General features: G+C 49.2%; 1 pseudogene; it reads right to left on the bottom strand.

Moving 5' to 3' along the window:
- Positions 1-17,971: 17,971 nt before the first annotated feature.
- On the bottom strand, positions 17,972-18,686 carry LOC124101258 (homologous-pairing protein 2 homolog; annotated as a pseudogene).
- Positions 18,687-19,007: the final 321 nt, after the last annotated feature.

Below are 19,007 nucleotides of genomic sequence, written 5' to 3'. Positions count from 1 at the left end.
CAAGGAGAATTGACTCCAGCCCTGACCTTGGGCCTGGCATTGCGTGAGGCCCTGGGAACAGCAGTTGGTCACGTAGACATGCCTGGGGACCCTCTAGAGCAGAGGGGAAGGTTCTTGCCCTGCAAAAATTCATGGTTTCCTTGGGGACGGGAGACCTACCGATAACACAAGTTCAGGTGTGGTGGCATGAGATGACCCCAGGAGGGACCTATACTGCCAGGGTTGCAGGAAATGAGAGGAGCAAGATCTGTGTGAGGACTAGTGTGGCTGGAGAAGATGGAACTCCAGTAGGTGTCCAAGGAAGGGGGAGAAGGAAGGGAGGAAGGACATCAAGACAGGTAGAGTGTTGGGTTGATTCTGCCTTCTGAGCATCTTTCATGTACGTCCCACTTTTCTCTGTCCCCACTGGGCCTTCCCCTGGTCTGGTCACCCAGCGTCCCTCCTCTGGACATGGCCTGGACATGCGTCCACACTAGATCTGCCTCCTTCTTGTCTTGTTCCCCACCAATGGATTCATATGGTCACTTATTGAAATCGTAAGAGACTTCCAACACAGGGGAGATGACGCCAGGGCCAGCCAGGGGAGCCAGCGTTCTGATTCAGCGGACAAGAACATCCCGCCATGGAGCTTCAGTTCCATCTTTCACAAAGATATTGTCCTTTCATCAACGTGTCCACCCTGTTCCTTCATCCTCTCTCTCCAGAGTGAATGTCAAAGCTGATGTGATTTATTCCCCTTTCTGCTGATGCTATAGGCACAGACTCTGTGCGGTCCTCTGTGCATTTTAGTTGGTATTGGGCCTATCCGTGAGGTTCATGTCTGTGCACCTTGCTTTCCCGCCCTCACTACTCATTGTGGGTTTCAGATTGATCCTTGATACCTGGAGCAGTTCGTGGATTTACCTTCTCTCTAGTATCCCATGTCACGAGCAAACCACAGATTTCACACCCATCCCCGTGTAGATACCTCGATGGGCTGTTTCCTTCCACCCCGGCACCCTTGCACCTGGTGCTTCATGAACATCCTCACATGAGCCTCTTTAGACACAGGTAGGTGACTTTTCTAGGGTAGAAATCGATAAACAGAGTTGTTGGGTGCTGACGTCTGAATGTTTGTGCCGCCTTCAAATTCACCTGTTGAACCTTAACCTCAAGGTGGTGATGCTAGAAGGTGGTAGGATCTGTGGGAAGAAATTAGGTCACAGAGGCTCTGCCTTCATGAATGAGACGCGTGCCTTTATAAACGAGGCCCAGAGGGGACTCATCTACTCTTCTCTCCACGTGGGGATGCAGAAGAGGATGTCATCTAAGGAGGAAGCTCTCGCAGACACAGAATCGGCTGCACTTTGCATCGGGACTTCCAGCCTCAAGGACTGTGAAAGATAAATTTCTGTCCGTTGAGCTTGCAGTGTTTTGTTATAGCATCTGCATGGCCTAAGGCACTGGGGCAAAAATACACGGATCTTCAACATTATTAGGCATCATCAGAGGTGTTCAAAATGGGAATGCCAGGTTCAATGCACATCCCTTTCATAAATGTGAATATAGGAGTTGCAGTCAAGGTAGGTTAAAGAAATAAGAAGGTAGGAAGGAGACATAAAGGAAGGGCTTAAATTCAGAAGTTCCACCTACTTTCCCAGGCCAGTCACTCCCCAAGCCCATCTCTTTTCCAGTCCAGTTACTCCCAAATTCCTGGGAAATCTGTAGATCTGCCTGTGCATGTTAACTTATCCCCCAGTAAGTAGATTAAACAAAGAGAGATATGATATCTCAAGGAACCTATAACTTAGAGGACTTTCCAGCACTCTCTACAGATTAGATAATTAAGACCATGTCAGTCCCAGGATCCAGAGGTTGACCAGACCACCAGTCCCTGTGTTGAGATCACCAGACTGATGTCATTCCTGCATGCCTCCTCATACCCACCCCGACCAAACTTCCTGTAAAAGAAAAGCTGGGAACCCTCAAAGGCGTCTCTCACTCTGGAGATGGCCTGTGTTCCCCCATTTCTAGATGATCCTCTGTCTGTGCCTGATGGGTGCTGAAATTCTCCTCCATCAGGCCTGCCAAGAACCCCACTGGTCCTGAGTCTAGGTCTCCTTTCTCTCTGGGAACTCCTTGGATCCTTCTTTGGAGGAATCTCTTCTCCAGTGACACAGTGGCTCCCCATTCTCATGTCTATTTGGCATTGCCAATCTTCTTCTTCTTTTTTTTTTTAAGTCAGATTCTTCCCACCATGGCCGATAGAGAGGTCTTTCTAAAATGCACACCTGACTGCCCTGGTCCCTGCTTAGGACCACTCCCATGGGCCCTCACGGCTCTCTGTAAAATACCCAGACTTCTGTGTGGCCACAAGCTCTGTGTGAGTCAGTTCCTGCCTCCTCTGTCCCTTCCTGTACCCCAATTTGCACCAGTGCATACGCATGAGCAGGCGCGCACGCACACACACACACACACACAAAATATTGTCCAGCCAAACCAACCATGTTTATTTTCCCTAATCTACCCCCCTTCTCTTCTTGCCCGGCTTGGAATGAGCTGCTCTCCTGCCTGGGACATGCTAGCCTTCTCCTTCAGAGGTCCACCCCATCAGCCCTCAGCTTTCAGCTGGGGTCTTCACTAGGAAGCCCTGGCAGGTACCCGGCTGGAGGGAGGTGCATCTCCTCAGTGCCCAGTACCCTTCACCTGCAGCATCACCAGTCTCAGGACTCTGTTTTGTAATTGCCTGTTTCCTTGCCCCACTGGACAGTGGACACCCTGAGAGCAGGCCCTGTGTGCCAGCCTATTTACGAGGTGAATTTGTTTGATAGTGGACAGGCAGGAGGTGGGCCTGGACACAGCAGAGGCGGTGAGATGGCGAGCAGTTGAAATCAGGCTGTGCTGTCACCTCGGAACCCCAACGTCCAGGGGAAGAAACTGAGGCTTGTTGAAGCTGCTGCCCTGTCTGAGTCCCAGGTCTGGGAGAGGGAGCCGGCTGTGCCCCAGTCTCCTGACTGTGCGGTACTTAGCTGCACTGTGTGGGGAGGAGCCAGCAGAGAGGGAGAGAGCTGGGCTCCAGGGAGGGAAGGCTGTGCCAGGCAGGCGCCTCGGGATCGGGGATGCAGGAGAGGGCTTGGCCCTGCAGACGAGAGGGGCCAGGAAGGAACCCGCCCTGGGCTAGACTCGAGAGCAGGCATCGGCTCTGGCTGCCCTGGGAGCCCTCTCTGGGCAGGGACAGGCCTGTGGGAAGAAGCAGCATCTCCCTCAATGCCCAGCCCACCCAAGTGCCTCTTTCTGTGGACATCAGGCCAGCGATTTCCTCAGAACTCCTCCAGCAGCAGGGAGACCAGAGTCAAGGGCAATGGAGAAGAAATCATGGGCTAATGCAAACCAGCAGGGGCTGGCCCAGGACTCCTCCTGCCAATGGAGCTGGGGAGCACTGAGGCTGGGCCCGGAGCTGGGGCCATCAGCCATATAGGGGAGACCTCGTCGGGATCGGCAGAGCCACCCCGGTCTCTTTAACAGAATTGCTTCTGCCTCCCTTCCCCAGTCTTCCCCATCCCTTTCACATGGTATTCTAAATTCTGAAGAGAAACTTCCGGTAATGCCCCCTCCTTTCCTCAACTCATGGGGATTAACTTGCAGAAAGGAAAATGCAGGTGCTGGCCTCAGATAGTTGAGACTGGATCCATCTTGGTGAGGAAGAAAGGGAGGGAAAAGCTGGTACAGTGGCAAGTGCCTGTAGTCAGGAGGCTGAGGCAGGAGGACCACAAGTTGGAGGCCAGTCTCAGCAATGTAGTGAGACCTTGTCTTAAAATAAAAAATAAATAAAAGGGGCTGAGGGTGTAGCTCAGTGGTAGAGCATGCATGGGTTCAATTCCCAGTACAAAAACAAAACAAAACAAAACAAAAAAACAAAACAGAGAAAAGAAAAGGAGAGGAAAATAGGGCTCTGTCCCATAGGACCAGTTCAGGCCAGGCTCTGTCAATCTTGGCCTGGGTGGTCGGCTTTCCTGCAGACCAGGGTCCACTCCCTAAACATCAATGAGGGCTCTCAGCAGGTCTGAGACCCCCACCTCTGAGAGCTCCCTGCTTTGACTGCTTCCTGACTGCTTTTCCCTAGAATGCAGATGGAAAGTACTTGAAAGCCATTTCCGTTTCTGGCATTTTTCCAGAACTCTCCTGGGGAGGTGTGGGCGGGGGAGCAGTCAGCAGCCTGGACAGACTGCCGCCTTGGCTAAGGTTCTTCAAGGTAGGCAGCAGTGGGCGGGCCTTACCCTGGAGCAGGCCTCCCTCCCCCTCCCTCCCCTCCCTCCCCCTCCCTCCCCCTCCCTCCCCCTCCCTCCCTTCCTTTCTCCCCCACTTCCTCTTTTTTTTCCTTACACACACACACACACACACACACACAGACCCCCTGAGCCCACACCCTTGCTGTGCTGGACTCTCAGGCCTGGCCCACACAGAGCTCCTCCTGAGTGCCCCCGAGGACACCTCCTTGCACAGGTAGCATTTCTCTAAGCAGGGAAAGCACAGCCACATGCCAGCCCTGGCAACAGCTCACCTGTGGGGCATGTGTTGACCACCAAGCCCAGCCTCACGGGTGTGCCAAATGGGGAAAATGAAGATGCAGGTCCTTCTCTTGAAGCTGTTACAGGGTCCATGGATGGGTCTTGACCTGCAATAAGCTCTCTCACGGCCAGGACAGTCTCCTGCCCAGGGAGCAGGGTCACATCTGCTCTCTCATCTGGGCCATACAACGGCCCCGGCAGGGCTGCTGGGCAGAGGTGTTTTGCCTTTCTGGTGAGGGCACTGGAGCTCAGAGAGGTCCAAGCGTTGCTCCTAGGGATCACACCTGGAAGGCTGAGCCAGGGTCTGTCCCCTTCCACCAACAATCCTCCTTGAAGGAACTCCAGAGCTTTTAATTTAGGACAAGATCCTACATCAGCTTTTAAATTTAGAGATGAAATTAAGTGACTTGGAAGTAGACATCAGCCACAAAAGGGAAAAATTAAGGTAAAAACAAAAGTGACCATTAAATCAATAAAAATGGACTGTCCTTCTCTGGTGTCCTCCTGTCCTGTCTCTGAACTCCAAGTTGGACAGTGCTTCCTCTCCAAAGCCTTCCCTGACCCCCCGGAGCAACCCACACTAGATTGCCATTCACTCAACCGCAGGCCCCTGTGGTCCTGCTGCTGTGGGGACAGACCTGCTGGGACACAGTAGTAGCCTTAGGCAGTGAAGTCATCCTGTCAGTGACTTGAGGGGATCCTGTTCAATGTCACAGTCATGGGTCCCAAGTCTGGTGCCAAGGTTGAAGCCGTAGTCTCTGCTGGTCCAGGGAGAGGCCCACAGTGGGTGGGGAAGTGACCAGGAGAGTAGGAATGGGCACATGGAAGTTCTAGACTGGTGGGCAGCTTTGGGGAAGTCTGGTAGCCAGGGTAATCACCACAGCCTGGGGTCTGACATCAAGACTCACATCTTCTGGGGGTTAGGGTTCAGGGACTTAGGATAATCTAAGGAAATAGGTTTCGAGGCTGGGGTAGTGTTAGGAATGAGTCGAGTCTTTCCTCTGGAGGCCCAGCTTCCAGATCTTCTGGGCTAAGTCTTCTGACCATCCCAAGGGAAGGGAGGGCCCAGGATCTGGGAAGACTGGGAGCTGGGAGCTGGGAGCTGGGCAAGACATTGAACAGCCTCAATGTCTTCCCTCCCGAAAGGCAGAAGAATTGAGTGGTTAAAATACAAAGAACAAAAACACAATGTTTGATTTAGAAGTTCCCAGAACCCTGACTCTAGAGTCAAGGGGATCCCCACTTCCCTATGGAGCTTGATCACTGTGGGGGAGGAGACCACCCCTCTCTCTGTGCAGAACAACCCCATTTCTGTTCCTGCCCAGCTGCCCTGGCTCATCTCTCTGACCCCAAAGCTAGGCTGATGTCCAAAAGGTCTATTGAGAAACCAAGCTTACGTCTTACCAAACCGTTGGGATTTTACTCTCTGGGTAAAAGTGACCAGGCTATGGCCACTGTGGTTCCTTTGAAGGCATGAATCCTACCCATGGCCAGCATAAGGAGAGTGCAGGCTGTCCTGTCACCCACAGCAAGGAGCACCGGCCCTCTCATTGGCCTGCGAGCCAGCACCATGAAAAGGCCACCTTGTCATATGATTGAAGAAATGAAGAAGGAAACTAGTGGTTTACTGAGAACCTGCCGTGTCACACCTGGTCTGGGGGCTTATTGATTGTTCTGTTCACATGCAGAGGACAGCCAGAGACATACGGCATTCCAGCCTCAGTCTCTGTATGAGATACCCAGAAAGGTTGGTGTGGCCTTTTCAGAACCAGGATGGTCACACCGAGGCCTCTGGAGCTGGCCTGGCCAAAGCCCCTCCTTCATCCCAGTCTCCCAGGTTGATGTCAGTTTGACATCTGGTGTGTTGGCCCTGGGATCAAGTGAGCATCTGGTTGATAAGAGATCGATGCTGCTGTTTCTGTGAGAGGATAACCATGAATCAAACCTAGAGTTGGCCGGGGCTGTGCAGGTCTCCCTGTGGAAGGAGCCAGCCAGAGCAGAGGGCTGCAGGGCTTTGATGAACACTATCAGCTGCAAACTCCTGTGAAACAAGCAGATCACAAATCCAGAGGTTTGAATAACAGCCCCCTCTGCCAGATGGCCGCAGGAGCCTTGCCAGGGAGAAAAAATGCTCTCCCGCCCTGAATTTCCTCTTTGTTCTGGACCCTGCTCTCTCTGGACATCATCGGCCCACCCCCAGGCTGTCATGAGCCAGCCACCCAGATAGGGTCTTGGGTTCAGGAGCTTAAGGCAGTTTCCCCAGATCAGGATTTGGGGACAGGGAATCAGGCAAAGAAGCAGCTTTTTTGTCCAGTGTGAGTCACCATGGGCCGGACGAAGCCCACAGCTGTCTGCATCTGGACCTGGAATGCAGGGACAAGGAGGACACTCCCACGGAGCCCTGGACTCTCGTGGGTATAGAACAGGAAGTCATGAGCAGGGCCGCCCTGCAGGGAGCAGGCCTGCTGGATGCCTCAAGCTTCTGCAGTAAGTCTTGCTGTTTGACCCAGTGGGAGCTGAATGCTAGCTTGTTGCCACTTGGAATTGCAGCCAGGTCCTGGGTAAATGGTGGTGAGAGTGTCCTGTCAAACTCCACCTCCCTGGGGCTCTAAGGAGGGCATCCACTTAAGAGCAAGGCCACTGTGGCGCTCATGACCTTGGACAGCTTACTTGACCTCTCTGAGCCTTCTTCACTGAGTTGTAATGGAAATAATAAAGACATTACGTTTTCAATGCATGTAACACAGTATCTGGCACACACCAGTCCTTGAATAAGCACTAGTTCGTCCCTCCCTCCCTCCTAGACCTCTGGTCCAGAGCCTTTTGATACCAAGGATTTCTTTGTTACCAAAATGCCTTCGCTGATCCACGATTCAATCTTTCATTCTGGGCCTCTGATACTTGCTCTTTTTCATTTTCCCTGAGTGAGTTCCCATCTCTTCTATCATTGTTTTAGCTACTCTGTTTGCCCATATGTATTTGGATTTGCTAAGCTACCACAGGTTCTATTTGGAAGTAGGTGAGGCTGAGTATAACTGCCATGGCATTTCAGCTGATCTAACTTATGAGTTTGTTTTAGAACTTTCTTCCCCCTGCAAGATATAATGCTACTTTCAATAATTCGTCACAACAAGAAACAAATTTATTAGCAGATGTAGATTTAAAAGTGTTTAAAATGTGTGTCAGGATGGGCTGGGTTTTGCTGCAGTAACAAACAATTCCTAAAAATGAATGGCTTAAAATGGCAAAGGTTGTTTCTCACTCATGCTCAACGTCACTTGTAGGTTGCCTGGGCTTCTGTCCACACTTGTCTCTCTTAGAAACTCAAAGTATCCTTTCTGGAATGTTGTTTGTTGGTCACTGCAGAAAAGGGAGGAGAAGGTGGAGAATTACTTGGCAGCACTTCATTGCTTCTGTCCAGGAGTAACTCATCACTTCCCATTTCATAGGCCAAAGTGGGACCTATAATTCTATTGTGTGCTCAGGTGGAAAAAAAATCAGAAACAATGCACAACACTAAGGTCAACCACATATGCTTTAAAAAGAACAGAGGAAACTCTGGGCAAGCAAACACTTAGGAATCTTCCCCCACCCCCATTCACCCCTAGGGATTTGCTAGATATTTTAAAAATAGAAGATGCTCAAGCATTTACATGGGGAATTTTCCTTTGTTTCCCCCTTTAGTCTATTTCAGTGGTCCTCAATTTCCAGTGTGCATAGGAATTACATTTGACATTGCATGTCATTATATGTACAATCCTAAAAGGTTTTCAAGACATTTTGAACATAGCAGATTTCCTGTATGTGCTAAACTTAGACCTAATCATTCCCGTAGGATGTAACTCTTCAGTATTCCGTTGATGCCAGTTCCTGGCTTTAATTGTCCCAACACTTTATCTGTACTTCATTTAAAACCTGAGGGGCCATTCTGTCTCTGAATTCAATTGTAATTAATATTTACTTGATCTTTCCTATGTAATCACAATTAGAGCATAATAATCATTGATAATATGAGTTTATAACAACTAGCTTTTATCCAAAACTCTAAATCATCTTCTGCATACATTTTCTTACTTAATAATTCTCACCAGCACCCCAAGGAGTTGATTTATTAATGGAACACTTCCACTGTCAGATAGGCTAAGTGACTTGCTTAAGGACACACAATAACAATGTGTTAAAGTCAGATTTTGAGCCTATTTCTGTCTGGCATCAAATTCTATGGCTTTCCCATTATCCCAGGCAGACTTTGGATTTGAATGAGATGGTCCTGTTTGGAAAGGGAGTTTGAAGAAATGAAGTTTGCTCTGGAAATCTGTGGAAAGCACAAGAGAGAAGGCAAGGATCAGGCCCCTTAGGCCCCTCCCCCCGCTGCCATCCCTGCCAGGGATGGCATTGAGCCCAGTAGAATCCGCGGGGATTAATTGGGCACACAACATTCTAGGAGCTGGACATTCAGGAATTTCCTGCTAATTAGGCATTTATTCACGGAATAAACATTTCCTTGAAGAGCTCTTAGTAGCCGTCCGATATCATGGCCCTACCACAGTTTGGTCTCAAGAGGCAGGATGCCAGTTAGTCCAGGATACAGAACAGTGTGAAGCACACAGTCCCATGTGACTCTCGTGTGTAAGTATGTACAAGTGTAAGCGTGTGAGTTGTAAATTGTGTCTGCATGGCCTCAGTATTGGTTTAGCCTTTCTCTACTGTAAGGTCACCAGATAAAACACAGGATGCCCGGTTACATTGGAATCTCAGATGAACAACAGTTTATTTTTTGGTATAACTATGTTCCACGCAACATTTGGGATATATTTCTGCTAAAAAAGATCATTCATCTGAAATGGAAACGTAACTGGACGTCTTGTGCTTTCACTCCCTGAAACTGGCTACTGTATGCGCGTGCGTGTCCATGTCCCTGGCTCGACTTGTTTATATCCGGGGGGCCCCCGAGCATGTGTATGTTTGTGCCCATGTGTCTCTGGGTGTTTCTGGGGGTCTGTGTGCACATGAGCCTGGCTGATAAGGAGTCAGCTAACGGTTAGGAACCAACGACTCTGCCACCCGAAGCTCTTCTGCCAAAGCTGCTAGAGCAAGAGAGGTCAGGATGGCCTCGAATTGGGGCTTTCTTCCTAGCCCTGTGCCTGACATGTAATAAATGCTCTCTGGGGATTTATGGCATAAATAAATGCATGTGTGAAGGAGAGAAATGGGAACACAGGAGGAGGAGAAGAAGAGGGGAAGAGAGAAGTCTAGGAGCAGGGCTGACCCCAGTTATTTGGGGAACACTTGAGTTTGAGGTGGCAGTGGGACTTCAGGTTCTGCAGACCCCTGGCCACACGGCTAGCTCAGAAAAGAGGTCCAGGCTGGAAGAACAGGTTCAGAGAGTGTGAGTGGGTGGGAAAAGGAGCAAGCCCACAGCTGAGCAGCAAGGGTCAGATCCCTAGAGGATACAGAGAGGAAGGGGAAGGCAGTGGCCAGAAAGGAGGCCAGCAGGAGCAACATTTAAGACTGAAGGGGTTCTAAGAAGGTCAGTGGTTCTTACAGGCCTGGGAACCCCAAAGGAGCAGGTGGTTTTCAGAACTTCAAACAGGTACTGGCCAAGTGGGTTAGTCTGAAGCATGGGTACATTCTCTGGGTTCCCAACTGTGCTCCTGCAAACTCTGGATCATGGAGAAGTGGAAGAAGATGGGAAGAGGGCCCAGGACAGCTGGGGTGGGGATAGGGGAGTCCAGGGGCTCAGGGCAGCTGCTCTGTACCACTAGAACAGAAGCATGTAAATGTTTTAACAAGTGGGACAGCTGTATAGGGGCGTCCCGGTTGCCCCTGGAGACCACAGTGTTGATTTTATTCTTGGCTGTAGATCTGCGTTAAATTAGTGTCAGGCAACGAGTCAATGACAATACAGACCAAGTCCTACCAGAAGGCCTGGCATATCATAGGGACCCAATAAATGTGTTTTCCAACCTTCTTTTCAGAGAGTAAAGAAGCCTCCATCTTCCCAAAAAATCTCCTCTCCTGGGCACAAAGTTTCATTTCAGTGAATCACATTTCCTTTTTCTTGGGAAGACCTGTCTTTTCTGCCACTGAATTCCTGGGAATTTCAAAGACACCGGGGCCTGAGAGCTTGCTGTGGGTCACGGGACAGTTGGAGCCCAAGTGAACAATGGCAATCCCAGGGGACAGCTCCAGCCAGCGTCGTCCCTCTCACAGCCTCCCCTTCCTTCCGACATGGCCTTGTCATCTGTCAGGAACCCGGGGCTTCTCCTGGATCTGGCACACGGTATGCGCTGTGTAAATGTTTGCTGTGATTATTTTTGTTATTACTGTCCCTGGGCCTGGTGTTTCCTGAAACTGAATCATTTCTGGACTCCAAAGTTTATTTTATTTTATTTTATCCAAGCCTCAAGCTAACACCTCAACGGCCCTGGATTCCCAAAGCAGGGAAGACCAGTTCCAACACAATCTCTTTCCTGTGATTTTTAAACATCGCACTGCGGGGGATGGTGGGCTTGCTTCAAGAGCTCACTTAGCCTACGTAAACATTCGGTCTGTGGGTATACACAGTTCCAGTGCGCACCTTCTTCTAGGTATCGGGCCTCAGACAGGGTCTCTCGGCTGCTGTGTGTCTTTAGTCATTGACTTGTTCACCTGGTAATTCCCACTGAACTATAAACGTGGGTAGGACTTCTTGCCTGTTTTGTTCACTGTTACAAACCCAGTGACAGAACAGAACCTGTCACGTTGCAAACACTCAGTACATATTTGCTGAATGAATGAATGGGCATCTTATCTGTGCCAAAATGCCTGGAGACAGAGGTGGACACGGCCAAGTCCATGAGCTTGTGGTCTCTAGAACATGCCCACTCCATCCCGCCCCCCCCATCAACACAACTGCCCTTGAGGCAGGGGCACCCCCTGCAGTGATCAGTGGAGCCTTGTGGGAGGAGTGACACTTCCATGGGGTGTCCCAGATGAGGTGGCATCTCATCTGCCTTGACTTCAGCGTCAAGAGTCTGCGGAAGGGAAACAGAAGGAGGCAAGATCAGTGGCGGGCAAGCTTGGCACGGCAGAGGACGATCCAGCTGGCCAGGTGTGTCGGGCAGGTCACAGAGCAGAAGCTCCGGAAGAGCAGGCTCTGTGCCTCGCTAGGTCACTGTGCACAGCATCTGGCACATAGTAGGCTCTCGGTTTATTGTTGATTAACAGAATGAATGAATGAATGACATGAGAATGGAAAGAAAAGATGGGGCTAGAAGTCATTTGGGAGGTTCTTTTTGAGACTAGGATGGGTTTCTTTGCCTCCGTCCACTTTGGACTGTAGATGCTTCTGCTTGGGAGGAACCTTGGGTCCAACCTTCTCACCTCCACACCACTCCACCATGGGAGCGTGGAATTTTGACCGGGTTGATGCTTAGGGATGGAGCTCCCTCCCTCCCACATACCTGGTTCCTTCTCATATGGATCTGGCTGTTAGAACAGGCCGCCATCAGTTAACTGCACAGGAGAAGAAGGGTGGCAGAGAGACAGCTCTGAGCTTGAAGCCTGAAGACCTAGGCGTGGCTGGCTGCTGGCCCTGTGGCTGATCAGCTCTGCATGCCTGGACGGGGCAGTGTGGTCAGTGAGCACAAGCACGGTCTCTCACATTGGCCAGAACTGAAGTTCCTTGACATCTCTCTCTGTGCCTCAACTTCCTTTTCTATGAAATGGGGGTAGTAATAGTTTCCGCTTCTTAGCACTCTGGCGAGGGTTAGCTGAGTGGTACCTGCCAAATTCTTACTACCTTACTTGATAAATCAGTGCCTGCTCCGTGAAAGTTAGCGGTGGATTTCAGCATGGTCGTCTTTCTAGATCTGTTTCTTTCTCTGTGTCTTGCCTTGTGTGTCTCAGGGAGCAGGGAGAGCACAGATGGGGAGCGTCCACAGAGGTGAGGATTCGGTGCCCTTCCATCTGCGCTGGCCTCTGCTGCGGGAGACCCACCAGTCTGGCTAACCCCCCACTGGCTCCACCCCACTCAGATCCTGGGGTTTTTTCCTCCCTTTGGTAGCTGGGTTTCAGGTCCTTGACTTTGACCTACAAGACATATATTTAAAGCAGGCCTGCAAAGGAAGGCAAAGGGAAGAAGAGGAAACAGTCATGGTTCTTCCTTCATCAGCTCCTGGGAGGGCTCAGGACTCACTCTTGGCCTCTCCTGCCCTTTGGCAGAGGGGCTCGCCCTGCCTTTGAAACTACCACTTCCTTCCCTCCCGGCCTTCTCAGATCAGAGAGGTGGGGGAGGCGTGGAGGTCCTGTTCCGGGAGGCTCTGATGGGGGCTCCAGCTTTCCTCTGATGGGCGCCTCCCCTTGGGGCGCCAGCCCTGCAAGACAGGACTCCTGTGCGCCTCCTCCTGTGGTCCACCTTGGACTCCCCACAGGCCCAGCTGTGCTGACCACGCGGGGTTCTTTTAAGAGGCTTGGCTGACCGTCAGCATAGCTGAGATGTCCCAAGACCTACGGTGTCTGAACTGGAAGAAGATTTAAGATGCTCTGGGCCAGTGGTTCCTAGGGTGGGGCCCCCTAATGCAGGCATGGGGTGGGGGTGAAGGAGGCGGGGGTGGTCCTTAGGCGATTTCCAGTTCTTTCGAAAGCCTGAAAGAAATGTCTATAGCTCCTGGGGGAAGCCTCTTTCCTAAAATTACCAGGTGTCTCTCCTTTCCCCTGCGATCAGCTCAGGGTTGTCCTCTGCACCCTGGTGTCACTGGCAACAATAACAGCTTCCCGCTGAGCTTAGCATGCGGGAGAGCAGGCGAGGCCCTTGGCACACACTGCAGACTCCAGCCCATTGATTTCAATCCAGTAACATGGAGGCGTTGCTGATCTCTGTTTTGCAGGTGGAGAAACTAAGGGTCAAGGGTTTGGCACTTTACCCAAGGCCTTGCACCCAGCAGTCTGCTTTCCCTGCCCGAACCCTCATTGACTGAAGGGGGGTCTCCCCGAAGGCCAGCTGTGGGTCTGAATACCACTGAAGGGGCAAACATGTTCATCATTATTCAGGAAAGGGGATTTGGTAGGGCAATTTTGGGGTCCAAGTGTTACCTGTAGGAAGAATGATAAACGGGTGGTAGAATAGTTGAGGACCAGCCATCCGTTTTGGAGAGCTAAGGACCAGAGGGTGAGGCTCATGCGCATAGTCATCCTGTGAATTGACAACCGGGACAAGAACTTGTTCACTTCAAGTGGGCTCCTGGGGCCCGACTCCAGAGGGCCTCTGTCTAGCCAGGAAGAGGGCAGTAGTGTTCTGTGCCCAGCCGATGGCATATACCTGCAGGCCAGCCTGGCAGGATCTTTGATTCCCCCTGTCCCAGCAGGCCACTCCCTGACAAGGGTCAGACCACACATCATGACTAATTTTCCACGGGTTCCCACCTAGCTCCCACCAGCTGCACGGTGCCTTGGCCTTGCCAGACCACAAGAGCCTTTCCAAGATGACAAGGTCAGCAGTATTCGTCTTCAGCAACTCTTCCTTCACCCCTCTGTGACTTCCAATCCCATGCTGTGTGTGCACTTTATCATTTGCTTTCACATCTTGCATTTTACAGAATTCGAGACCCAATTCAGAGAATTGGATGGGTACCTTGTTCAAGGTCACACACTCAGATAAGAAATGTTGGAGACAGAGGCTGGATCTGGCTCTGCCTGTCCTGTTAACCACTGCCTGTTCAATTCACAATAGCAAGACTGTGGAACCAACCTAGATGCCCTTCAATAGATGAATGGATAAAAAAAATGTGGCGTTTATACACAATGGAGTATTACTCTGCATTAAAAAATGACAAAATCATAGAATTTACAGGGAAATGGATGGCATTAGAGCAGATTATGCTAAGTGAAGCTAGCCAATCCCTAAAAAACAAATGTCAAATGTCTTCTTTGATATAAGGAGAGTAACTAAGAACAGAGTAGGGTCGAAGAGCATGAGAAGAAGATTAACATTAAACAGGGATGAGAGGTGGGAGGGAAAGGGAGAGAGAAGGGAAATTGCATGGAAATGGAAGGAGACCCTCAGAGTTATACAAAAGTACATACAAGAGGAAGTGAGGGGAAAGGGAAAAATAATACAAGGGGGGACAAATGAATGTCAGTAGATGGGGCAGAGAGAGAAGAGGGGAGGGGAGGGGAGGGGAGGGGGGATAGTAGAGGATAGGAAAGGCAGCAGAACACAACAGACACTAGTATGGCAATATGTAAATCAATGGATGTGTAACTGATGTGATTCTGCAATCTGTATATGGGGTAAAAATGGGAGCTCATAACCCACTTGAATCAAAGTGTGAAATATGATATATCAAGAACTATGTAATGTTTTGAACAGCCAACAATAAAAAATTAAAAAAAAAAACAAAACAAAAAAAGAACTTCAGAGAGCAGCTATGGGTCAGGGGCCAAGCTGGGTCCTGCAGATAATTTTAAATATAAGTAACAGCATCACATTGACTGTCACTTTATTCCTGCAGTGACAAATACAGGCATCTAAATTAACTGTATTAACCAAGACTGCAAGCCTTCATTCTGAGAGCTCGTGACATCACATGGTAAAAGACACAGATGTTCAGTTCAGGAGTGGTTTAGGTCCCAGACCCATAACTTTCTCACTGTGACCCTGGAAGGAAAGGACTGGTCACCACCAAAACCTCTGCGTGTATACAATGGGGAGAATAGTACCTACCTTGCTTGCTATGAAAACAAGTCTGTCATATGTAAGTTTCTTTATAAAAGCTTAAGGAGCATGAATGCAACTGTTATATACAAGGACGAATCTTCATAAGCTGCTAAGGCAAGGGGAATTCACGTTTATACACCAATGATTGTTAAGTGCTTCCTAAGTCATTTACATGACTCACTCTATTCATGTAAACAAGAACTGGGTGGAGGGCTGGTACCATTATCACTCCCATTTCACAGATGAAGAAACTGGGCCAGGTGCTGTGGCACATGCTTGTAATTTCAGGAACTCAGGAAGCTGAGGCAGGAGGATCTCAAGTTCAAGGCCAGCTTCAGGAACTTAGCAAGACCCTCAGCAAATTAGCAAGACCCTGTTTCTAAATAAAAAATAAAAAGGACCGGGGTATAGCTCAGTGATAAAGTGCCCTTGGGTTCAATCCCTAGTACCATAAAACAAAAACAACAAAAGAAACAGAGACCCCCAAGATTTTAAATAACAGGTGGCAAATCACAAAAACAGGCTATGAAATTTGGTCATTTAGCACCACCAGGTAAACTTTCTCTCTCTCTCTCTCTCTTTTTTTTTTTTTTTTTTGGTACCAGGTATTGAGCCCAGGGGTACTTAACCACTGAGCCTCATAGGCAGTCCTTTTTTTCTTTTGTGTATTTTATTTAGAGACAGGGTCTCTCTAAGTTGCTTTGGGCCTCACTAAGTTGCTGAGCTGGCTTTGAACCTGCGATCCTCCTGTCTCAGCCTCCAGAGCCGCTGATGGAGCAGGTTGAGGGTGGGGTCTGAGAATATGATTTCTTAGAAGTTTCCAAGTGCTGCTGCTGGATCGGGGACCACTCTGCGCATGGCTGGCTGCAAAGAGGCTTGGCTGTGCTCTGCAGGTGTATGTTATGCTGCTGGAGAAGTGTGGAAGTGGACAGTGAGGCCAAGGCCATTTCTCCTTCAGAAACCACATAAGAGAAGATGCTTCAGGTGCCTGCCTGTGTAGGAAGGCCCTGCAGCGCCTGAATCCTTGTGGCTGTGGCCATTCAGGCCCTTTCCTAGAGTGGCCAAGGGAGGAGAGGCCATCTGTCTAGGGAGGATGCAGGGAACACATCCACAGAATGCTTCCCCGGCTCCTGTTGGTCAGCCTGTCCTTTCAGGCTTCCCACACTCCCAGATTGCAGGAAATGGTCTATGAATAGAGAGATAATGCCCAGCTTTGGAAAACAGAGAGCCCAGGCCAAGAATATGTCAATTTAGTCAAACTTAATTAAAAAATTATATTTTTGAACATAAATAAGAACATGGTGTCTGGAAGAGCAGAATCATTTCAGAAAACAGGGGTCCAGCCAAAAACAGGAGCCACAGGTAGAAGAGAGAGGAAAGTCAAGGCAAATGGTTATCCAGCCGTGGTTGAAAAGACAATGCTTTGTCCACTAAACTGCCTTTATATCTTTGTCCAAACTCAGTTGTCCATACCCAGAAGAGCCAAAGCAATGTTGAAAAAGAAGAAAAATTGGAGGACACATATTTCACGAGTTAAATTTTACTACAAATCTACAGTAATCAAGACTATGTGGTACTGGCAGAAACACAGACATTTATACCAGTGGAATAGAACTTGAGAGTCCAGAAATCAAACTTCACATTTATGATCAATAGGTTTTCTGCAGTGGTACCAAGATCATTCAATGTGCAGAAAACAAGGTCTTCAGCAAACAGTATTGAGACCATGAGATGTCCCTGTGCAAAAGGATGAAACCTGACCCTTGCCTCACCTAACAAATTAACTCATACAGTCGGAGGCCCAAACACAGGGGCTAACACTAGACAACGCAGAGAAGAAAACCTTGGTGATGCCGAATCCAGCGATGAGCCCACCTTGGGCTTATTTGGTTCTGGTTTAGCTTCTCTCAGCAGTGTTTGTAGTTTTCAATACAGGTGTTTTGCATCTTTTGCTAGATTTATATGTAAGCATTTCATATTCTTGTTATAAATGGCATTTTTTAAAATTTCATTTTCCAATTTTTGGTTTTGCTAGCATGGAGAAATAAAATTGATTTCTGCATATTGATCCAGTATCCTGAAGCCTCACTAAATACATTTATTGGCTCCAGTAGCTCCTCTGTGGATTCCACTGGATTTTCTCCATCGACTGTCTGAAGACTTTGACTCCACAGCTCTACTGAGCCGAGGCCCTTGAGATGGACGAAACCTCAAGTTACTCAATAAGTGGTAGCTGCCATGTACTGAGCACTTTTTATTTCACTTAAATTTTTTTCTTTTTCTGAACATCAACAATGTAATTTCACTACAGTTACAATTTTGGAAAATTATCTGGGCCTCAAAACCACCTCAGCCTCTCTGTCCAGCCTCTATCATCTCCCAGTGCTGTCTGCACTTCTCCCAGGACTTAGGACTTGGGCGGGGGGAAGGGTACAGGAAATAATGAAAATGTACCTGGGATGAAAGTCCTGGGGGCTGCCTGAGGATGCTCAAAGGCTGAGGTATAGCCGCCTCTCTCTACCTTGTCTCCCAAGCTCCCTGCTGCTTTCTTCATCTGGGAGATTTGAATATCCAGAGGACCTTAAGTATTTTCACACCAAATTACATCACAGTAAATATTATAAAATGCTTTCCTTTAGCTTCGTTCTAAGTGTGCATGTTAAGCTCAAGCTGTTAAAATGTGGAAAATTAAATGGGCGCCACCATCCCTTCCTGGCCACCAGCCCTCCCTCTACCCAACACTCTGGGCTAGTGCTTCTGTCCCCACAGTTCTCCAAGGCGAAGAGCAGCAGGAACGACAACAAAAAGCCATCCTAAACAAGGTGGCCAGTCCCCGCATCTCTGTGTTCCCAACCCCCAGTTTTCACAGAGGGCCCCTCAGGGGTCTGGGAGTGTGACTTTAGGATCTTCATCTGTCTCTATCCCAACTTCTTCAAAGAACTGCTTCTTGCTCTTCGGGTAGCCTTCAAGGATGGCATCAGACAGCTCTGTTGCCGCCCTCTTCCGCTCCCTCCACCCGGACAGTATTTCTGCCTCTCTCTGTAGACCTGCTCTTTCTCTTCTGGAGTCACATGGTTGGTGGCAGCTTTGATGTTCTCCCATCTCTCTAGGTAGCCAGCACACTCCTCCTTAAACTCCTGGACCTCTCTGCACCTTCCACTTTGTCAGGGCACTAGTTAACTCCATGTGGTGGCCAATCTGCTGCAAGCTCAGCACCTTGGCAGTGAGGTCAGCATCACTCATCACATCAAACTGGCTCTGATCTGCAAAATAGACCTTCTGCTTCCCCTTCATCTTCTCCTTGATCTTGCCTTGTTGGATCAGCTACTCCAGCGCCTTACCACCGCTGCCTTGCCCAGAGCATGTTCCCTCTACAGGTTCCCGAACACATCCTGGCGCTATAGGGCCGCTTCTGCTCCTGCAGGTACTTCAGGAGGATGCCCGGGGCTGAGGAGAGAGACATATGCCGGTGACATAGTGACACTCCCCCGAATCCTACCGAGCACTTTTGTAACACCAAGAACCAGGGCTAGCACAATGAAAGCTATTATTCTGTACAATTAAAATGCCCTAATTAAAAAAAGAAAGAAACATAAAGGTAAGCCTGTTATTTTAAACTACAAAACTAAATATGATTTCAAAAATCTAAACAATTATAACAACACAAAGAATCAGGGCAGAGATGGGGGTGAAAGGAGTGAGCCATATGGATGCAGAATGTAAGGGGGTAACCATGACAACCTTTGCCCCAGCCCTGCAAA

Source organism: Marmota monax, unplaced genomic scaffold (genome assembly GCF_021218885.2).
Source record: "Marmota monax isolate L192 unplaced genomic scaffold, Marmota_monax_Labrador192_F-V1.1 WCK01_AAM20220418_F8-fsc00069, whole genome shotgun sequence".
NCBI lineage: Eukaryota > Metazoa > Chordata > Mammalia > Rodentia > Sciuridae > Marmota > Marmota monax.
This window is presented reverse-complemented; position numbering and strand designations above follow the sequence as displayed.